The 19,489-nt window shown below is 47.8% G+C and overlaps 1 protein-coding gene across 2 annotated transcripts in view; it reads left to right on the top strand.

Moving 5' to 3' along the window:
* The first annotated feature begins 8,382 nt into the window (after nucleotides 1-8,382).
* The window catches only part of DRD2 (dopamine receptor D2), a 64,169-nt gene continuing 53,062 nt past the window's right edge, over nucleotides 8,383-19,489 (top strand). For both annotated transcript variants that reach the window (XM_036324409.1, XM_036324408.1), the window contains exon 1: nucleotides 8,383-8,707. The gene's annotated coding sequence lies outside the window, so the exon portion shown is untranslated. The remainder of the gene's footprint in view (nucleotides 8,708-19,489) is intronic.

Below are 19,489 nucleotides of genomic sequence, written 5' to 3'. Positions count from 1 at the left end.
GCAGCTTGCATTGCTTCACAGCTGGGCCTCATCTGGGCACCTCCAAACCCAAAACCCCTGCAGATCTCTCCATAGCTCCTGCTGGATAGCCTCAGGCAGAGGCTAAATTATCACCTACTTAGAGATCCAAGAGCCTGTGTACCCAGTGGTCAGATTGGGACAATCCAGATTACAACTCCTCAGATCCATAAGCGACACACTCAGGGGGCAGACTCAGTGAGCACCAAAGCCACACTGAAGCAAGTCTTGCCCCAGAAGGGTGTCTTCAGCACAGAAGTTCTCCCACTGTAGACACAGCTGATTCTCACAGCCAATTGGCCTGGTGGTCAATTCCTCCCAGTGATACCTAAAACAATCAAGGCTTAACTACAAAAAGACTGTGCACACAGCCCACAATGGGGTGCACCAAGAGTGTCCACCCCAGGTAATTGGGGAGGCTGAGCCACTGGGCCCTATAGGACACTCTATCAACACAGGGAAGCATAAAAAATGCAGAGACAAAGAAACAGATCACAAATGACAGAAATGGAGGAAAGAAAACTACTGGATATAGAGTTCAAAACCACGGTTATAAGGTTTTTCAAGAATTTTCTAGAAACCACAGATAAATTTAGTGAGACCCTCGAGGATATGAAAAAGGACCAACTAGAAATTAAGCATACACTGACTGAAATAAAAAATAATATACAGAGATCCAACAGCAGACAAGGAGATCCCAAGAATCAAGTCAAAGATTTGAAATACGAAGAAGTAAAAAACACCCAACCGGAAAAGCAAAAATAATCCAAAAATATCAAGATAGTGTAAGGAGCCTCTGGGACAACTTCAAGCATCCCAACATCCAAATTATAGGGGTGCCAGAAGAAGAGAGAGAGAGAGCAAGATATTGAAAACCCATTTGAAGAAATAATGACAGAAAACTTCCCCTATCTGGTGAAAGAAATGGACTTACAAGTCCAGGAAGTACAGAGAACCCCAAACAAAAGGAATCCAAAGAAGACCACACCAAGACACATCATAGTTAAAATGCCAAGGGCAAAAGACAAAGAGAAAATCTTAAAAGCAGCAAGAGAAAAAAAGTCAGTTACCTACAAGGGAGTACCCATATGATTGTCAGCTGATTTCTCAGCAGAAACTATGCAGGCCAGAAGGGAGTGGCAAGAAATATTCAAAGTGATGAATGCCAAGAACTTACAACCAAGATTACTTTATCCAGCAAAGCTATCATTCAGAATTGAAGGTCAGATAAAGAGCTTCACTGATAAGGAAAAGCTAAAGGAGTTCATCACCACCAACCAGTATTATATGAAGTGCTGAAAGGTAATCTCTAGGAAGAGGAAGAAGAAAAAGGTAAAGATAAAAATTATGAACAACAAATACATATCTATCAACAAGTGAATCTAACAATCTAGTGAATAAAAAATCGGATGAACAGAGTAAACTGGTGAATATAATAGAATCAGGGGCATAGAAAGGGAGTGGACTGACAATTCTTGGGGGGAAAGGGGTGTGGGGGGTGTGGGAAGAGACTGGACAAAAATTGTACACCTATGGATGAGGACAGTGGGGGGGGGGGTAAGGGCAGAGGGTGGGGTGGGAACTGGGTGGAGGGGAGCTATGGGGGGAAAAAAGAGGAACAACTGTAATAATCTGAACTATAAAGATTTATTAAAAAAAAAGAAAGAAAGAAAGGCCTATGGAGCACAACTATTTGAGCTGGATCTGGAAAGATCAGTGGGAGTCAGACCTATAGAGATGTGGAGGCCACGGTCAGGCATTTCAGACAAAGGGTGCAGGTGGGACACAGCCCTGAGGGTGGGCCTGGAACCTGTATCCACAGCACAATGGGCACAATGTGTGAGGAAGATGATTCTTTTTGAAATTAGAGGGGATTTCTTTAAATACCACCCTTCAGTTTGTTCCTACAGTGGAAGGACCCAAGTCCTTCTACAATTTCTTTTCCTCCCCTTTCCCACGCTGCCCCCCGCCCCCCCCGCCCCCAGTCCAGTCCCTCCCTCCCTGGAAAATGGGGCTGGGCGCTGTTTTGTCTTCCCCCAGCTTTATATAAGGGCCAACCTGCATTGGAGGCAGCTCCCACCTGACGCTCCAAGGCTTCGGGCAGACCTCCCTCTCATCAGGCTTGTTGGAGCCCAGACGGCAGACCTGGAGGCCCTCTATGGGGCCTCAGAACAGCATGCCCATCTTTTCCACTGGCTCCTTTCCCTCCTCCCAAGTTGACCCAAAATTCTTGGTTTCTATAACTGTAATAATAGTCCTCCCTCTGGATAACTTACCCACTATTGATGCCTAATTACCATGTGGCACAATAATGATATGAACACCACTAAATGTGTCACATTAACTTTGCTCACAGTTTTGCATCATTATACCACCAAACTTGATTTATATGCACTGAGTCTTTAACCGCTCTGGGTCTCACCCCACATATGTAAAATGAGAGCTATGGGTTAGGTTAGGTTTTCCCCACCTGGCTGGGGCTCTGAACCACTGGTCAATCAAGCTTTTAGAAATAGAGAACTCTAAGCGCTGCCCCCTAAATTCTGACCTAGCAGATCTGGCATGGGGCTCCCAAATCTGTATCTTTTTCTTAGTTTTTCCAGGAGTTCCTATTGCATCCAATCCAAGGATTGACATTTGGGAAACGCTGGAGTAGCGTCATCTCTGGGACCCTTTCCAAACTCATTTAATCATTTATTGATTCATTCACTGCAGAGGGGACACTAGCAGAGATGGGCTGAGAGAAGAAAGGGACAGATGTGGCAGACATTTAATCCATTTTAACAAGATTAGAGTTTATCTCAAAGGCAACGGAAAGGCTTTGGAGGGTTTTAAGCAGGGGTGACACAATCAGATTTTGTATTAGAAACGTTCTTGTGTGGAAGGTGAGCTGGAGGTAGGAGACAGGGAGGAGCGCCATTATCTGCCTGAGACAATGATGGAGACCGATGATGGTGAACGGGATTGGAGTGGTGGCAGTGAGGGTGGAGAGAGGACAGGTCTGTGGTGTTCAGAAAGTGGAATGGAAGGGTTTGAATGATTTTTTTCCTTTCGGATCTGGATGTAGTGAGGTATTGTTTTTGTTTGATTCTGCAGCCTTCATTCCTTCCTAAGCTGGGAACTCCTCGCTGTGTGGCTCTTTCTCGGTTAGTTCAGGGAGAAGCAGATACCCCAGGTTTTCACTCAAGTGCTGGTGAGTCAGGAAAGCAGGGACAGCAGAGCAGCTACTCTGGAGGCAGCACAAGTAGCCACAACTTTCAGTTCCCAGAAGCAGCATAACAGAGCTCCAGGGGGGTGCCACCAGCTGATGCCAGCAGTGGTGGCCATGCCGCCTGGTGCCCTGCCTTTGCCTGCAACAACCAAGTTCTCGCTGGAGTGCTGCGTGGGCTTGACTTGGTGAAGTCCTAACAGCATCAGACTCTTTGTTCCTGCTTTACAAGACTGGTTCTCTAACCCTCCCTGCCACTCTGTACGCTATGAAAACACTTTCAGTGAATTCCTTTTCTGCCCAAACTGCCCAGATCGTTTCTTACATCCAGGATCTCTGACTGGTACCTAACTGCGTTGGAGGCAGCAAAGATGTGAGCAACTGGGACAGTCCTAGCGATGGGGAACGCATGCGGAGGAGCAGGCTGTGAGGGAAAGAATCCAGGTGCTGCTGGCTGGTTTACAGAATCTGGTCCTGACTTGCTCACCCTCAAGAAAGGAAGCTTGGGTTGAGCCTTTCTTCACCAGTGAGCGCTTTCTCTGAACTGCACAACTCCATTCCAACCCGAGTGGCCGAATGGTCCTTGCACTTGCAGACCATCAAAAACAGCCTGGTTTCATTGTGGTCCCATCTTCTGGGAGGGGGAGCCCTTTAATAACCTTCCCAGTGCTCTCCCAAATTAATGACATTCTTGACCCCCCAGGCTATTGGAAGTAAATGGGACCACAGATGAGAAGTTGCTTTATTAGCCATAGACAGGGCTGAAAAAATCCTAGGCAGCACATATTGATCATACTCTACTAAATACAACTCAGAAGTTATATATGTTGACTGTTTTCTAAATTCAACCACTTTTCCACCTACTTGCCTAGTAATCGCCAAGATGTTCTCTTTTGTTTTCACATATATGGCAAATGCAGTGGCGACTGGAACCAAGGTTGATACATTTGTGTTGTAGTAAAATACACATGATATAACTTACACTCTTAACCCTTTTAAGTGTACAGATCAGGGGCATTAAGTACATTCACATTGTTGTGCAACCATCATCACCATCATCTCCAAAACTTTTCCATTTTCCCAAACTGAAACTCTATACCTTCTAGACATTAACTCCCCATTCACCCTTCCTTCCAGCCCTGGGCAGCCCCACTCCACTCTCTGGCTTTCCCAGGTACTTCATGTAGGTGGAATCATACAGTACTTGGCCTTTTGTGACTGGATTATTTCACTGGGCATAATGTCCTCAAGTTCATCCATCTTGCAGCATGTGACAGCTATCATTCCTTTTAAAAGCTGAATGAGATCCCCTTGTATGTATATGCCACACTTTGTTTATCCATTTGTCCATTGGTGGACACTTGGGTTGCTTCTACCTTTTGGTTATTGTGAACCTGGGTGCTATGAACATGGATGTGCAAACAAAGTGTATATTTTTATGATCTCTTCTGATCAAGCAATTAAATAAATTTATAAGACTGCGCTTTAATTTTTCTGTTTTGTAACTCTGAAGAATTGTATAATAGAATTTTCATAAAGTGGGTCACACCTGTATTCTTTATTGTTCCAAACTAGGAGGATGGAGGAACACCTACACATGTCCCTTTCACATGTAATGGCAGCGCATTAGGGCCTACCAGTGAGGAGTCATTCTCTAAGGGCGATTGCACGGGCCGATGTCAAAGCTATCAGGTAACTCTCTCCACTCTTCAGTCGTGGTCAGAGAGAGTACCCTGACCCTCAATCTTTTTAAAAGGATCCTCCCTTTCCCGACCCCTCCTTCGAGAGGACTAGCCTAACCTACCTTCAGTCCGTCACTAGATTATTCTGACGTGCTGTGGCTCTCTCAGCAACATCAGTAACCACGAATTCTGCATCTCTCGATGGTTTTCTGCACTTTGATAGAAATAATAAAGTATAAGAAGTACATGTTCATTTGCCTTTGTCCACACCTGCTCTGGCTCAGGTCTGCCACCTTAGCGTTCTCAGAGTCATTTGCAAATGGGATAAGAACAAAATGGCAAAAGTCAGAGGAGGAGAAAAAAAGATCCCCAGAGCTTGAAAGTAGGGGCTCAGTTTTCATCCACAAAGTAGGTTTGGAGCCCGGACTTGGAACACAACAGAGAGGGTGTCTGCGTTTCCCTCAGCGCTCCTCCAGCTGAAGCTTTCTGTAAGAGGGGAAAATGCACAAAATGCCCTTAAACTTCATGATAACCCAGCTGTGTGGGTCTCTATTTCCATTGTACAACTGAGGAAATGGGCTCGGAGACAGAACTTTCCAGGTTGTGGAGTTTGGACTTGAACAGAGTCCTGCCTTGGATGGCGCTGCTTCCCTCATCCTGCTCTGCTTCTGACCCCTCCAACCAGGGCACTTCCCCTCTTTTCTGTGGAGTGACCTCCAGAGGGAGGGCTGTGACAGCCTGTGTCTCCCCCTCTGTGGGTACATCAGATTTTGACAAGCTCCAGCCATACCTCGCTGCCCAGCTTGGAGGCAGTTCTTGGAGCACAAAAGGAAGTTCTAGATATGCCTTATTCTCTGTTGGCTCAATTCTTTTTTCCTCATTTCCACAGCCCAAGAAAACTCCCGCCTGCCTCGAACCATCTTCTATCCCTAATACCCATTACTAATCATTTCTCACCACTTTCAACAACACAGAGGATAGTAATAAAAATTCAGACACATACTCTGGGACATACAGATGAGAAACTCAAAGAGAAAAGCTATCAGGAAAAATCACACCCTGGTCCAACCCGGCCTACTTGGACCCAGTGCAGTTCTGCCTGGAGGCTGGGAGGCACCGAATGACCTCTAGAGGGCCCTGCCTGCCCGGGAAGCCGGGAGCTCTGGTGCAGTTGCCTGCTCTCTGCAGACGCTCCCTGTCACCAGCCAGTGAATTCATTCGCTGTCTTGCTTGTTTAAAGAGTGAGGCGTTTGCTAATTGAACACTAAAGGTCCCTCCGTGCCCCTCACAGCCGGCTTGCAATCCACTCAGCCCTGCAAGATCGGGTTAAAAAGGCAGCACGGAGACACAGTGTTCTTGGGTCGGTAGAGCCCACGGAGGTAACATCTTGCTCTCTCTTCTGAGACCTGAATGGGCAAGCTACCCTCCCCCCTGCCCCCCACCCCCCCTCGGAGCAGCCAGGCTACAATTGTCTAACACTTCCTCATCTATTACCTTCAGTGAAGCCAGAAAGAAAGGTATTTTTAAACCCAATTAAAAGACGGGGAATCTGAGGCTCAGAGAGATTAAACAATTTAGCCAAGGTCACACAACTGGCAGGTGACAGAAGCAGGACACCAATCCAAGTCCTCTGACTAGTCAGAAGAGGGGTAGCCTCCATGCTGGGTGGCTCTGCCCTGGACCCCATGCGGAGGTGCTGAGCTAGAAGGCACCAAATCCTCCTTAAGTGGATTAAACCTGGAAAGAATGGCCTAAGTAGATGAGGAGGAGCACTGGCGTTTCAACTATGTCTGTAATGTTTCATTGCTTTGAAAGCAAATAAGTCAACATGTTAGGATTCCTGATTGTTGTAAAATCCCCCTATGAAGCTTGCGGGGGCTGGAGGGGGCGGGGGGCGTGGGGGACAGTCCGGATCCACACCATAGTTCCAAAGGCAAGGGGTAGGGGAAGAGGAACACTATGTCCACTTACTCCTGCTTCAGCTTCCTCCAAAGATGCTGCATTTGAGAGAAGTGCTGGTCTTTGCTTGGGCAAATGGTCCAGTGCTGATCTCTGTGGGATCTGGAAGGTCATTCCAATTCTCTGGGCCTTGGTTCCCCCTTCTAGAGCAATCAAAGTGGAAATTAGATGAATGCTAAGGCCCTTTCCAACTCAATTTTCCATAATTGTGTGGCTCAATGGAGGAAATGCAAACTTAATCTTTGTGGCCTAGAGTGGCTTGACTCCAGCCTAGTGGACTGACTCCCTGGCATGCAAGGTCAGTCCTTCTCCCATGCTGCTCCCTGTGCCTGGAATGCAGTGCTGCCTCTCCCCTGTGGAACTGGGCTTCTCCAACGGGCAGCCCCCTGTGAGGTTTCCTTGGTCTGTGCTCCTCAGCACCTGTTTGAGCCATAGGTGCTGTGCTATGTTACACTATTTCCTGCAGGTCTCCACTCTGGATTGGCAGGACATCAGAGCAAGGGCCTGGTTTTATTCCTCTCTGTGATCCCAGAATCTGACATAGAGCCCAGCAGAGGGAGGGCAGTCTATACTAATTCCTAAAGAAGAAAGGGAATGGGGGCGGGGGAGGGGGGGTAATAGGAGAGGAAGGAGATTTTTCTGTAGCCCAAAGGACCCTGGGCAGAGGACACTACAATCTCCTCTCCTCCCCACCCCCGCCTCCATTTGGAGTCAAAGTTGAGCTGGAACCCCAGAGCCCCCTTTTTGAATTTTTATTTTAGGTCAGCTCCAAGCAGGCTTTCGCCAGGAAGAATCAAGCAACAAAAGGGAGTTGACCACAGGGTTTCCAAGAGCAGAGGTCAGAAAACGGACCTTGGCCCAGCCAGCATGGCTCAGTGGTTGAGTGATGACCTATGAACCAGGAGGTCGCGGTTTGATTCCAGTCAGGGCACATGCTCAGGTTACAGGCTTGATCCCCCGTTTGGGGCGTGCAGGAGGCAGCTGATCAATGATTCTCTCTCATCATTGATATTTCTCTCTCCTCCCTTCCTCTTTGAAATCAATAAAAATATATTATAAAAAAAGAAAGGGGAAAAAAGTAAGTACATTACTAGAAAAAAAAAAGACTTTCTATATAAAAAAAGAAAACGGACCTTGGGACCCTCCTCTCCCGTGACTCCCTGGATGGTGGTGCCTCCCGGGCCCCACCAGTCCTTGTTCTCCGACTTTTCAAAGGAGGAAACGGATAAGCCGGCGCTGAAGCCACTTCTCACAGCAGCCCCGCATATATACAGGGTGTGGGGGGAGCGCAATGTGTAGGCGACCGCTCAGTTCCTGCCTGGTTCCGACCTGTCCCAAAGCCAGGAAAGACTGCTGCCCCGACCCTAAGCCGCTCCCAAGGAGCTCTGGCACTGGGAGCCTGGACTCCGGCGCACAGTAGGGCAAGGCGGGGCCTGTCCCAGGGGCGGGGCTCAGGGCACCCGTGGCCCCGGCGGCCCCGCCCCGCCCTCCCGCGTTCCCGGCGCACGGGCGCAGCGGAGCTGTCTAGGATCAGAGCCGGAGCTGGCGGCCCTCGGCGCGCACCGCGCGGCCTCCACGCCTGGTCCTGCGCCGCACGCCCAAACCGGTGCCCCGCCCCGCCGCGGCCGGTCCACTGCTCCCGAAGGCCGGAGCCCAGCCAGCGGCTGCCCGCCGGGGCACTGATCGGCGCGGAGGGGCCGGGAGCCGGGGACCCGCCGAGGAAAGCGGCGGCCCAGACGGCTGCCGGAGGGGCGGCCGAGGGTGGATGCGGCGGGAGACGGAAGCCTCGAGCAGCCTGCGCCCGCTCCGTCTCTGCCCCAGTGCGCCCTATGGCTTGAAGGTAAGCGCCAGCAGGATGGAGTGACCGGCGGCCCCAGGCCGAGTCCGGTCGCAGGGGGTGGAGGAGGGAGCTGGGAGGCCGGTGCAGCCGGGCCAGAAGTTTGGCTACTCTGGCGCGGTCTGCCCGGGACTGCTCCGCCTGCCGTAGGGCTCTCCACGGACTTTTCTTCGCGCCGCTTGCCGGGAGCGGGGGTGGGGGTGGGGGTGGCGGCGGGGGGCAACGGGAATGCAGCGGCTGCCGTCCCCTCTCCCTTCCTCTCGGCATCTTTCGCGCCGCCCGAGCGGGAATCGCCCCAGGCACGAGCGGGCGGGACTCGGGCAGCTTCCCCGAGGAGCACCCGGAGCGAGCCCCACGGAGCCGCAGCTTCAGAGGGCGGCCGCCTGTCGGCGATCTCCAGAGGGCACTTTCATCCCTGCGCCTGAGCCCGGAACCCCAGGGCGCCTGGCCAGAGGTTCCGACCGCCACGGGAGGAGAAGGGTTATTTTTGCAAGGCTGCATTGGTGCGACCTGAGACTTTTCAGTTTCTAAGGACCGGAGCCCAGGGCTGGGGAGAGGCGGGTTCTGGCTTTACTCTTCCGCTTTCTAATGTGCCGCTGTCCTTGGTCCTGAATCAACGCTTTCCTTAGCCATCTCCCTGTTTGAGATCCAGTTGAGGAGGGAGGCTGGGGTTTCAGACCCATCTAGACTTGAGAACCGGTACGATGGTGGGGCAGTAGCGGAGAGGGACTGTCTGACTCTGGAATGGACCAAGGGCCAGGTAGGATGGGGTGCGGAGGAAGGAGGCAGGCAGCTCTGAGCGCCAGACAGAGCCTGTCCCTCTCCCTGTCTGAGGCTGGCAGCCCTTGCGCGGTTCCTCTTCCTCTTGAAGAGCGGAGGCAAGAAGCTGCGTGTGCATGTACACAACAGGTTTCGTCCTGGACACAAGTCACAGCACTGCAGCTCCGTGGGGACAGGTCCTTGTCTCAGCCACAGGGAAGCTGTCTGAGCGAGTCCCTGTTGCCCCACCTGGCACCCCAGTACTTTTTGTGCTGGAGGCTCCTGAGGTTGGTGGGGTGCAAGACACTTGGTGGATCTTTGCAGTTTCTTCTGCGGATCCAACTACTTATGGATTGTGACCAGGCTACAAACCTTTCAGGCTAATCTTAGATCCTCCCCAGAAACTAGATTTTCAGTGATTCTCCGTTTTTTGGACGATGCCAATACTCTGCGCATCCCTGATTCATCCTGCGGAATTAGGACCACTTGAAAAAGAAATCATTCTTCTCATCTTTCTCCTCCTTCCTGCTGTTTGGTGAAGGTGGGCAGAGAGAGCGAGGCCACGATAAATGTGACCAATTGCAAGAGAATCAGTGAGTGGTTTGCTGGGTCCCAGTCCCCTGCCTTTGACCTCTCTGCTTAGTGTTCAAAATTCCTGGCATGTGATCAGGGGTGGTGGTGTGATGCTATCTCTGAAATCAAATCTGACAAGGAAGAGGGTTAGACTTAGAGTAAAGTAAGGGTGGTGGTAGCCCCAGCTTGTTCCCTTGAAGAGCATTCTGAATTTCTTCTACCTTTCCTGCACAGCCTGGGGATGAGAGGTGCCTGGTAATGGGGGCGGGGTGTGTGTGTGTGTGTGTGTGTGTGTGTGTGTGTGTGTGTGTGTTCTGATTTACTGTAGAGGTCTAGGGCATTTCTCCAAGGTGATTTTTTTGTTTGTTTTAATGAACTCCCTGCATCTAAATCACCTGGGAACCTGGTTAAGATGCATATTTTTTGGTTCTTCCCGGAAGAACTGCTGAATGAGAATCTCAAGCTGAGGCCCAGGGATGTGCTGTATATATTAATTCTATATCTGGGTGATCTGGGTGACTCATAAGTACATTGGGTTAAGAAATCACCTCTCATAAAAGTTCTAACTCCGTTGACTGGAAGGAACATGATTACGGTCTTTCATTGACCTCCTTGCTTTAGGTGTGAGACTGTTGTTGATGGAGGGACCACCCCCCTGATTAAATCCCTTTGCTGCAATAAAGGGTGCAGCCCAATCTCCTCTCCCCCAGGATTTTCCTGGACCTTTCTTCTTTTTAAAACAGATTTTTTTTTTTTTTTTTTTTTTTTTTTTTTTTTTTTTTTTTTTTTTTTTTTTACTTCTCTAAGGATCTCCAGTATGGCTTCAGATTGACCTGTCCCTGTCTGGGGCCAACCTGCTATGTTCCACCTACCCTCCCCTTCTGAGGGAATTGTCTTTCATTTTGTACGTGCTGTGATTTGCTAACTCAACTGCTCCTGAAATACCAAGGAGTGATTAGTGCAGCTTAGTAGCACGTTATGTTCCCCAGGGCTGGTAGCCACTCGTGCTCTGTTGGCAGTGACATATTGACTGCATTGATTTGATCTATAAGCTAGGAAGCTCATAGGAGTGAATAAGTCCAATAACTTTGCTTGTGGGATAGTCAGTCTTCTACCTTCACATGCAAGGTTACATTACATTTGTCTAGAACATGCAATGATGCAGGCAAGTCTGGACTTGATAGAAACCCTCCTGTTTCTCTTTCTAAACCAGAGAAAACAAAGGAAGCTCAGGGGCTCATAAAAAATATGACCTCATATATACCAGGGATTGATCTGCTGAATTTAGATAGGCCTGAGATCACCGTTCTCTGAGCAAACAAACATGTGTAAGGGGAAAAGCATGTGGGCTCAGCCTGGAAACAGCTGTCTCCATCTCCCCTACAAATGGAAGGTCTCGTTTGAGTGTTGAAGAAGCAGGCTGTGCAGATGGCATGGGCAGGGGGGTAGAGAATGAGAATGATGAGACTCCTTGAGCTAACCCCACCTTTTCCAGTGACTCATATTTTCTGACCTGCCCCCCTGCATTTCTTTCTCCCTCAGGGCTTAATGCCTATGCATCTCCAGCAGTGAGTGTTTCTGCCTTCCTTACTCCCTAGGAAGGGAAGGCAGAATCAAAGTTGAGGTTTTATAACGCCAGGACCCCAAGCACCAGATTGTGTGTCACAGGTCATAGTAACTAACCTAAGAGTTGAGGTCTTGAAAATAACTTAGAATGGCTGCCTGGTCAGTTGTAGTTACTGGGACTCCGTAGTTATCTTAGATTATTTGTCTTCCTCAGAGGTCATCCTGGATACCCCAGACCCTAAACAGGGAAGCTTTTCCTTTAGTCCAGAAATATGGTGGTCTCTCTCCTGTTATTCAAGTTCTTCCAAAAAGGAGTGGCATACTCTTTCTAGTTCCAGAGCTCCAGGATTGGGCTCGACAACCAAAGCTTCTCCATCCCATCAGGAGCTCTGCTTAGCAAGAGAGCATTTTGCATCTAGGAAGTGCTTGTAAACCACATACAGAAGGAAGGGCACAGTTTGGTTCCGCTCCCTAGCAGATGCCCTCCCATGGATGTGGCCTCTCATTTAGCTGAACCCCAGCATGACATTTCCCTCCCCCACCTCCACAGGGCATCTTATGGGCCTGGGAGGACCAATGATTTGGCCTTGGGGTTATGTATGAGCTCTCTAGCTCTCCAGGATGCTAAATGGAGCCACTCAGGGTGTGCAGGTGGCTTATTCGCCAGTGCTGGGCAAGAGCCAGATATCTCCAGCCTTTTAAATTACTCTAATAGTGTTGGAATCCAATGTTAATACATCCTGCCTCTTACCTGTAGCCACCACCAACGTATTTGAAGATTTCTTTTTTATTGTTTTAAACAATAGAATCACATTATCTAAATGCACAGGCTTGGAAAATAGCTTGATTATAGTGTCAGTACTGTGGGTAGAGGAATAGAACTATAAGATTAGCCACTTGGTTTGTTCCTTTTTGGGTCCAGAGAAAGGAGAGAACTTGTCCTTCTGATCTGCACACATTCCCCTTCTTTCTCCTTTCACCTCAATTTGATAAATGGGTTAAATCAACACCCTTGGAAGCTGGGATGTCCCCTGGGAGGGTGCAGCCTCTTCTCTCCCTAGGAGACATGGGAATGTTTCTCTGTGGAGGAGCAGAGGCCCCTGCTGGCTCCAGTGTACAGAGAAGAGCCAGAGGTGACACACTGGGGACTCCCCACTCTCTGGATGGAAGAGGCTGTGCTGCTACAGTGCCCCAGGGTCTGAGACCCAGAGGCCACAGGGCATCTGAGAGAGTGTGGGCAGTGTATGAGGGTGGGAGCTGAGAGGTGGACTCTTGGAGGCCTTGTAAGTAAGTGGTTGATGTTAGGTATGTATGCACGTATAAGGCATTGGCTTAGTGCAGTTTAGGCAACTTTGTCATCTGATGGCACCTATAGGGATCTTTGCTTTTCCTAGGAGGAGATGGCAAACTCTTTGCTTTCTGCAGTGATGGGGAGGGGATACAGGGAGCACCAGGCTTTCCCTGGAGCCCTGTAAGTCATGCCAGCCTGCTCCCAGACAGGATGGTGAGTGAGGTTAAGCAGTATTAGCTCCTGGGGTCCTGTCCATAGGCCCCCGCCAGCCCTGACCTCCAACTCTAGGTGCAGCTCAGTGTGCCAAACAGCAGCCATGGCCCCAAGGACACCCCCTGAAGATGGTGGGGAGCCTGAGTGAGTCCTGAGGCCTGTCCATTGGTCACGGGGCTTCTTGTCCCTACCCCACTTTGCTGTTATTGCTTGGATTCCAAGTGGCCCAGCAGGGAAAGGCGATAGAAATGAAGTTGTTTTTGTTACGCGCTGTGTAATTGCCTCCTCTTCTTCCTGCTACCCCAGGCAGCAATATCACTAGCAGTTCTCCAGGAACTCTTGGTCTGGGAAAGTGGTTTGCTCACAGACTTCCTTAGAAGGGCTGCTTTTGACAAGTGGTCCTGCTCACCAGTCCCTCCATCACTGGTCTCACCATCTCAACATGCACTTGCTATGGGGAGGGTACTGTGCTGAGCACTTGAAATGTGCTTTTTATTTCAACTCTTGATCCTGCAACAACTCTATGTAGGCACCATTATTATCCCCACTTTACACAGGAAGAAGCATGGGCTTCGAGAGGTAAGTGGCTTGCACAAGGCCACAGGGCTAAATGCAGGGTGAGTCACAGTCAGACTGATGCTAAAGCAATAGCTCTCTGACCTGTGTAACTGGCACCCAGAATAATAAAGGGAGAAGAATAGGGATAAGAAGGAACATTCTTTGAAACACTGAAGTGACAGTGAACTTTGCATGTGATACCAGGAAAGGAGGAGGAGACAGCAGAGGGGGAAGGATGGATGAAACACACTTCTCGAGATTCTTAAAGTTGAGGACCATCTAAGACGTGTGGTTCTATACCTGGATCTGGGCACCTTTGGAAGAAATGCACTGGGAAGAACCTCAGCAAGCAGTGTGCACAGAGGGGAGGGAGGGAGGCAGGAACAGGAGGGAGGCAGGGCCAACTAAGCTAGCAGACTTCTAACCTCACCACGAGTTTTATAAATGACATTTACCAGCATTCAGTCCCTTATTTAAACACAACTCAGAAAGATAGTTAAGCCTGTGGGCTCTGGAGTTAGATGGCCAGAATCTGAATCCCAACTTTAATATTTACCAGTTTGCTACCTTAAGCAAGTTGGTTAACCCCTATCATGTTGGGTTTCTCATCTATAAGTGGGGATGGTAATACTTACTTCATTGTGTTATTGTATTAAGCCAATAGATACAAGAGATGTGAGAGTCCCTGGCTAAGCACCTCATAAATGTTAACGCTAATTATGGTTATTAAGAAATTCCAGAGGGAACATTTTTAACTGTTTTCCTCTTGCACTAGTTCAGCACCTGATTTTACATCTCTGAAGTTTAGCACATTTCTAAAACTTTCACAGGATTCAAGCTTACATTTATTACACTCTCCCCTTATCTGCACCATGACTCTTTGGTACTCACCTGTCAGAAGCTCTTACTCATCTCGGGTGAGAGGGGTTCAGGTTGCCTGTCATCTCTTTGAATTAGGTTCAGCTGAACTCCCATCTTACCACATGCAAGCCAAGAAGAGATATTGGTCTTAATGGGGATGGCTTTGCACAGCCTCATTTTTTTTCTTCCTGGTTTTCCAGTTCCTCCATCTACTTCCTCAGGGTTGGAGCCTTCTTGATTGGCATTGACACATGCTGTGCTGTACTCTGCACAGGCCACGTTTTATTAAAATGAAAAAGAAGGAGAACATACGGGTGCACAAGGATTGGGAGACTTCTGTCTTCTCCCCCTGTAGAAAGGGCCAAAGAACCTCACACTGAGAAGATCCCCAAAGCTTTTGGGACCATTGATGGCAGGAGTAAATGCCACCTATTTTGGGGGGATGAAGTATGGTCCTGCCTGAGAAAGGGATGTAACACAATCGTTTCTAGGACTCCTCTACTCTGAAAGTTATTCATGACTTTCACCTTTTTCTTTCCCTGTGAGTCCTCCTTTGAGGAGGACTCGTTCTTAATTGATGCAGCTGCTTCTGACCACTCAATAAGGCTTGCTGTTCAGTGAAGGTGGGAGATTCCTGAAGGTCTGGCAGGTGTTCTGTTTCCTGGCCATCTTCCTCGGGTCATGTGGTTATTCCTTCTTGGACTCAGAGCTCCCTCAGTTCTTACATTCATTATGGCAGAGTCAACAAGAGCAGTGTATTGACAAGCAGAAACTAGCACCCAGGGTCCCAAGAAGAGGATGTCAGCCCCACCTCCTCCCCGAGAAACAAAGATATTTCTATACACGTCTTTCCTTGGGCGATATACATTATACACATAGCTGAAGGCCTGCGTCACTCTGGATGACTAATGGCACAAAGTCTACCCTTTGACCAGTCTTCTCTGGAGAGCTGGAGGGAGGTGATGGGAGGTGAAGACTGCTTTCCAGACAGCCATGCTGCCTTCCACACATTCTGAATCCTTCCTGAGTTGTATTTTGTGGTGGCCAGCCTCCAAGATGGACCACGACTCTCCTCACCTCCTTCTACATTAAACAGGGAAGACCTGTGTACAATAATGCCTAAATGACAGATGGTGACTTCTGAAGATAAGTCATAGAGGATATCATGACTTCCACCCAGTTCTTTCTTGGATCTCTCATTCTGGGAAAGACAGCTGCCATGTCATGAAGAAACTCAAGCAGTTCTGTAGAACGGTCTGCACTGCAAGTAACTGGGATCTCCTACCAATGGCCACGTGAATGGACCATCTTGGGAGCATATCTTTCCTCCCTGGACAAGCCTTGTGACCACCACTAAGGTCTTAGCTACAACCTTTTGAGAGACCCAGAGCCAGTACCACCCAACTGAGCTGTTCGAATTCCTAACCCTAAATTTTTGTTGTTTTAAGAGACTTGGTTTGGGATAATTTATTTTACAATAGTATGTAACTATGTTTCACACACTATGCTCATGAACGTCTCAGCCAACATCTTTCCAGACGAGGCTACTGATTTCTGTATTCTTCTTTCTTGTACTCACTCTTCTCTGAATGTCTTCTGGCATGCTAACCATTCAATATGCATCTTGCTTTTAATTATTTAATTGAATAAATATTATTGAGCACCAACTATATAGTAGGCATTCATCTTGGTTGCAAATTTGTCAGTAAACAAAACAAAGATCCCTGCTTTCTGGGAATTTAAATTCTAGTGGTAAAAATAAATATAAAAATAATCACTGAGTATATTAGTTGGGAGTATATTAGTATAATAGTATTTGGGAAAGCAAAACATCTATTAGAGTTAGATGATGTGGAGGGCTGAGGGTGAAAGAGAGGACGTTTGCGTTATTAAATAGGGTGGGTGGGATGGATCTCAGTGAGAAAGTGACATTTGAGGAAAGACTTAGAGGCTGTGTGAGAATGAGCTGTACAGAGCTCTCAGAGGGAAGAGCATTCAGGCAGAGGGCATCATGGGTCTGCATGCATTTTAAAGCATTTTAATTCTTATTCCCTATGGAACAATAATAGCACTCTGCATGCGGAACTCCCTTTTAATTTTCAAAACCCATGAGGCAATAGTAATCTCTTTGATTTGTAAATCACTTTCACATACACTATCTCCTTTGGTCATTACAACCCCTATCATAGCCCCCATTTTGCAGATGTGGCCATTGAGGCTCAGAGAGTTTAGGTGAAACTTGCTCAGGCTCACAGAAGTAGGAAGTACTGCAGTTACTGCCTTATGACAACTCTTGTGCTTCTTTCTTATATAACCATCTTTTTTCTATTTTATCCTCACCCAAGGATATTGGTTTCCTAAATTGATTTGAGAGAGAGAGAAACATCATTGTGAGAGAAAAACATCAATCAGTTGACTCCTATACATGCCCCAAACCCGCAACCTAGGTATGTGCCCTGATGGGGAATCAAACCTCCACCTTTTGGTGTAGGGATGGCTCTCCAACCACGTGAGCCACCTGGCCAGGGCTCCTACAGGACCATCTTATTGCATAATGATGATCTTTCAATTGTGCATGTCTGACTTTCTCACTGGACGAGAACTCCTTGATGCAGAGTCTGTTTCATATGTCTCCAGAACCTATTGTAACCAAAAATGATGCTAACCACTTGGTAGTCACTTAAACTGTTGAGTAAGTGAGTGAGTGGAGAGGTGAGTGATGGCTTACTTCTCCATGGCTGTGCTTACTTGAAGCCCAGCAAGAGTGTCTGGGGTGTCCTCTACAAGTTGAGTGGGTCAGCAAGATGCTCAGACCTTCCTTTCATCTTCAGTTAGCACTCTCTGCTTCCCTACATTATAGTTTGGCTGGAAATCCTTCACAGTTTCATAGGGGTTAGATCCTGTTTCAGTCAGACACTCCCATAGAGAAGGTGTTGGGAGAGCTGTCAAGGAAACATATACAGATGTGTTGGTCCAGGTCAGCCTGGGGACCTGAAGACAAACAGGATGTTGAGGGTTGTCTTTTGACCCCTAGGTGGTTAGTTTTGAATCTTGGATTTAAAGTTTGGGGAACTGGGCTGATTCCTAGTTAAGATTCAGATAAGCATTACTTACCTAATACTCTTTTAAAGTAATAACAATTTGAACCTATCTTTCTCACAATCAATTCTAAAAAAAGTGACACCCATCCCCTGCCCAGTATAACAAAGTGATTCAGAGGATGATCTTGGAAGCCAGACTAATGTAGGCTCAGGTGTGTGCTCTGCCAGGAACCAGCTCTGTGACCTCAATCAAGTTGCCATAACCCCTTTGAAATTCAAGGTTTCCCACCATAAAATAGAGATAAACATAGCACTTACTTCATAGGGTTTTGCATATCAAGTGTTTAGCCTAGAACCTGACACATGGTAAGCTATTGGGAGGCATAGAAATGTTTACAGATCCTTCCCAAATTTTCTCTCTTCTGGAGGGAAGAAAGGCATTGCAGATGAGGAAATTAGACAAGGTGGGACATGACTCAGAGAGGGTTACCCTTGGAAGAGCCCACTGTCACATCTAGTGCAGGGCTGTACCAGAACTAACTTCTGCCCCTGGGCCCTTTCCACCACACCCTGCTGTCACCAGCCTCAGGGCGGAGCAGAGAGGATGCAAGGAAGTCACGTAAACTAAGTGCTAAGAGAAGAGTTTGAGATGGGGATAGTATAATGAAGGGCTGGGCTTTAAGTTGGAGAATAAGTAAATTGACTTCATTTTTATATTTATTTATTCATGTTTTTAAAATTCTCACTGAGAATATGTGTTACTATTGATTTTAGAGACGGAAGGGGAGGAGGAGTGAGAGTGCGAATGAGAGAGAGAGAAATCGATAAGAGAGAGAAACATCAATTAGTTGCCTCCTGTATGCTCCTTGACTGTATATGCCCTGATCAAGAACTGAACTGGTGACCTTTTGGTTTATGGGACAACATTCCAACCAACTGAGCCACACCAGCCAGAACTCATTTTTACTTAAAAAAAAAAAAATCACAGAGCCCCGCTGGTGTGTCTCAGTGGTTGAGCAGAAGACACTGTGTCCTCCTGTCTTATTATTGTGTGTGTGTGTGTGTGTGTGTGTGTGTGTGTGTGTTTGGGGTGTCTCCTAGATCACAATCCCACCGCGTACAGTGCAGAGGGCTGGTACCTAAGCCTGAAGAGGTAAGGACTCCACTCCAGTCTTCAAAGAGTTTACCATCTAGTGGGTAAATAGACAATCATAATATGGTTTGGTAAATCCTACATTTCCAGGTTTGGAAATAGAGAGGAGGGGATCCCTAGCCAGGCTGGTGGTACAATATAATGGGAAAATCAAGGAAGACTCCCTGGAAGAAGTGATGCCTGTGCTCAGTTTTAAAGGCTGGTTAGAAGTTAGCTTTTAATGTCAAGGACTGAAGAATTAAGGAAGGTTGCCCGGGCTGGTGTGGCTCATTTGGTTAGAGCATCATCCCAGGCACCAGAAAGCCGCCAGTTCAGTTCCCAGTCAGGGCAGCTGATCCATGTTTCTCTCAACATTGATGTTTCTCTCTCTAAAATCAATAAATAACATTTTTAAAAAGAATTAAGGCAGAGAAAACAACCTATTATTTTTTAATTTTTATTTATTGATTAGAGAGAGAAAAGAGAAACATCGATTTTTTGATCCCCACTTAGTTATGCATTCATTGGTTGATTCTTGTGTGTGCCCTGACTGGGGATCAAACCTGAAACCTTGGCCTATCAGGACAATGCTCAAACCAGCGGATCTACCTGGTCAGAGTGAGAAAAAAAAACATATTCAAAGGCTGGCAATGTTTTAGTAGGTGGCTTAAAACAACAAACTTATTCCCTCTCAGTTCTGGAGGCTGGACGTCTGAAATCCAGATGCCAGCAGGGCTGTGCTCCCTCCAAAGGCTCTAGACTCCCCTGGCCTCTTCCAGCTTCCCCTGGCT

This window comes from Myotis myotis, unplaced genomic scaffold (genome assembly GCF_014108235.1).
Source record: "Myotis myotis isolate mMyoMyo1 unplaced genomic scaffold, mMyoMyo1.p scaffold_m19_p_10, whole genome shotgun sequence".
Classification (NCBI taxonomy): domain Eukaryota; kingdom Metazoa; phylum Chordata; class Mammalia; order Chiroptera; family Vespertilionidae; genus Myotis; species Myotis myotis.
The sequence above is the reverse complement of the archived record's forward strand: the minus strand, read 5'-3'. Positions and strand labels throughout refer to the sequence as shown.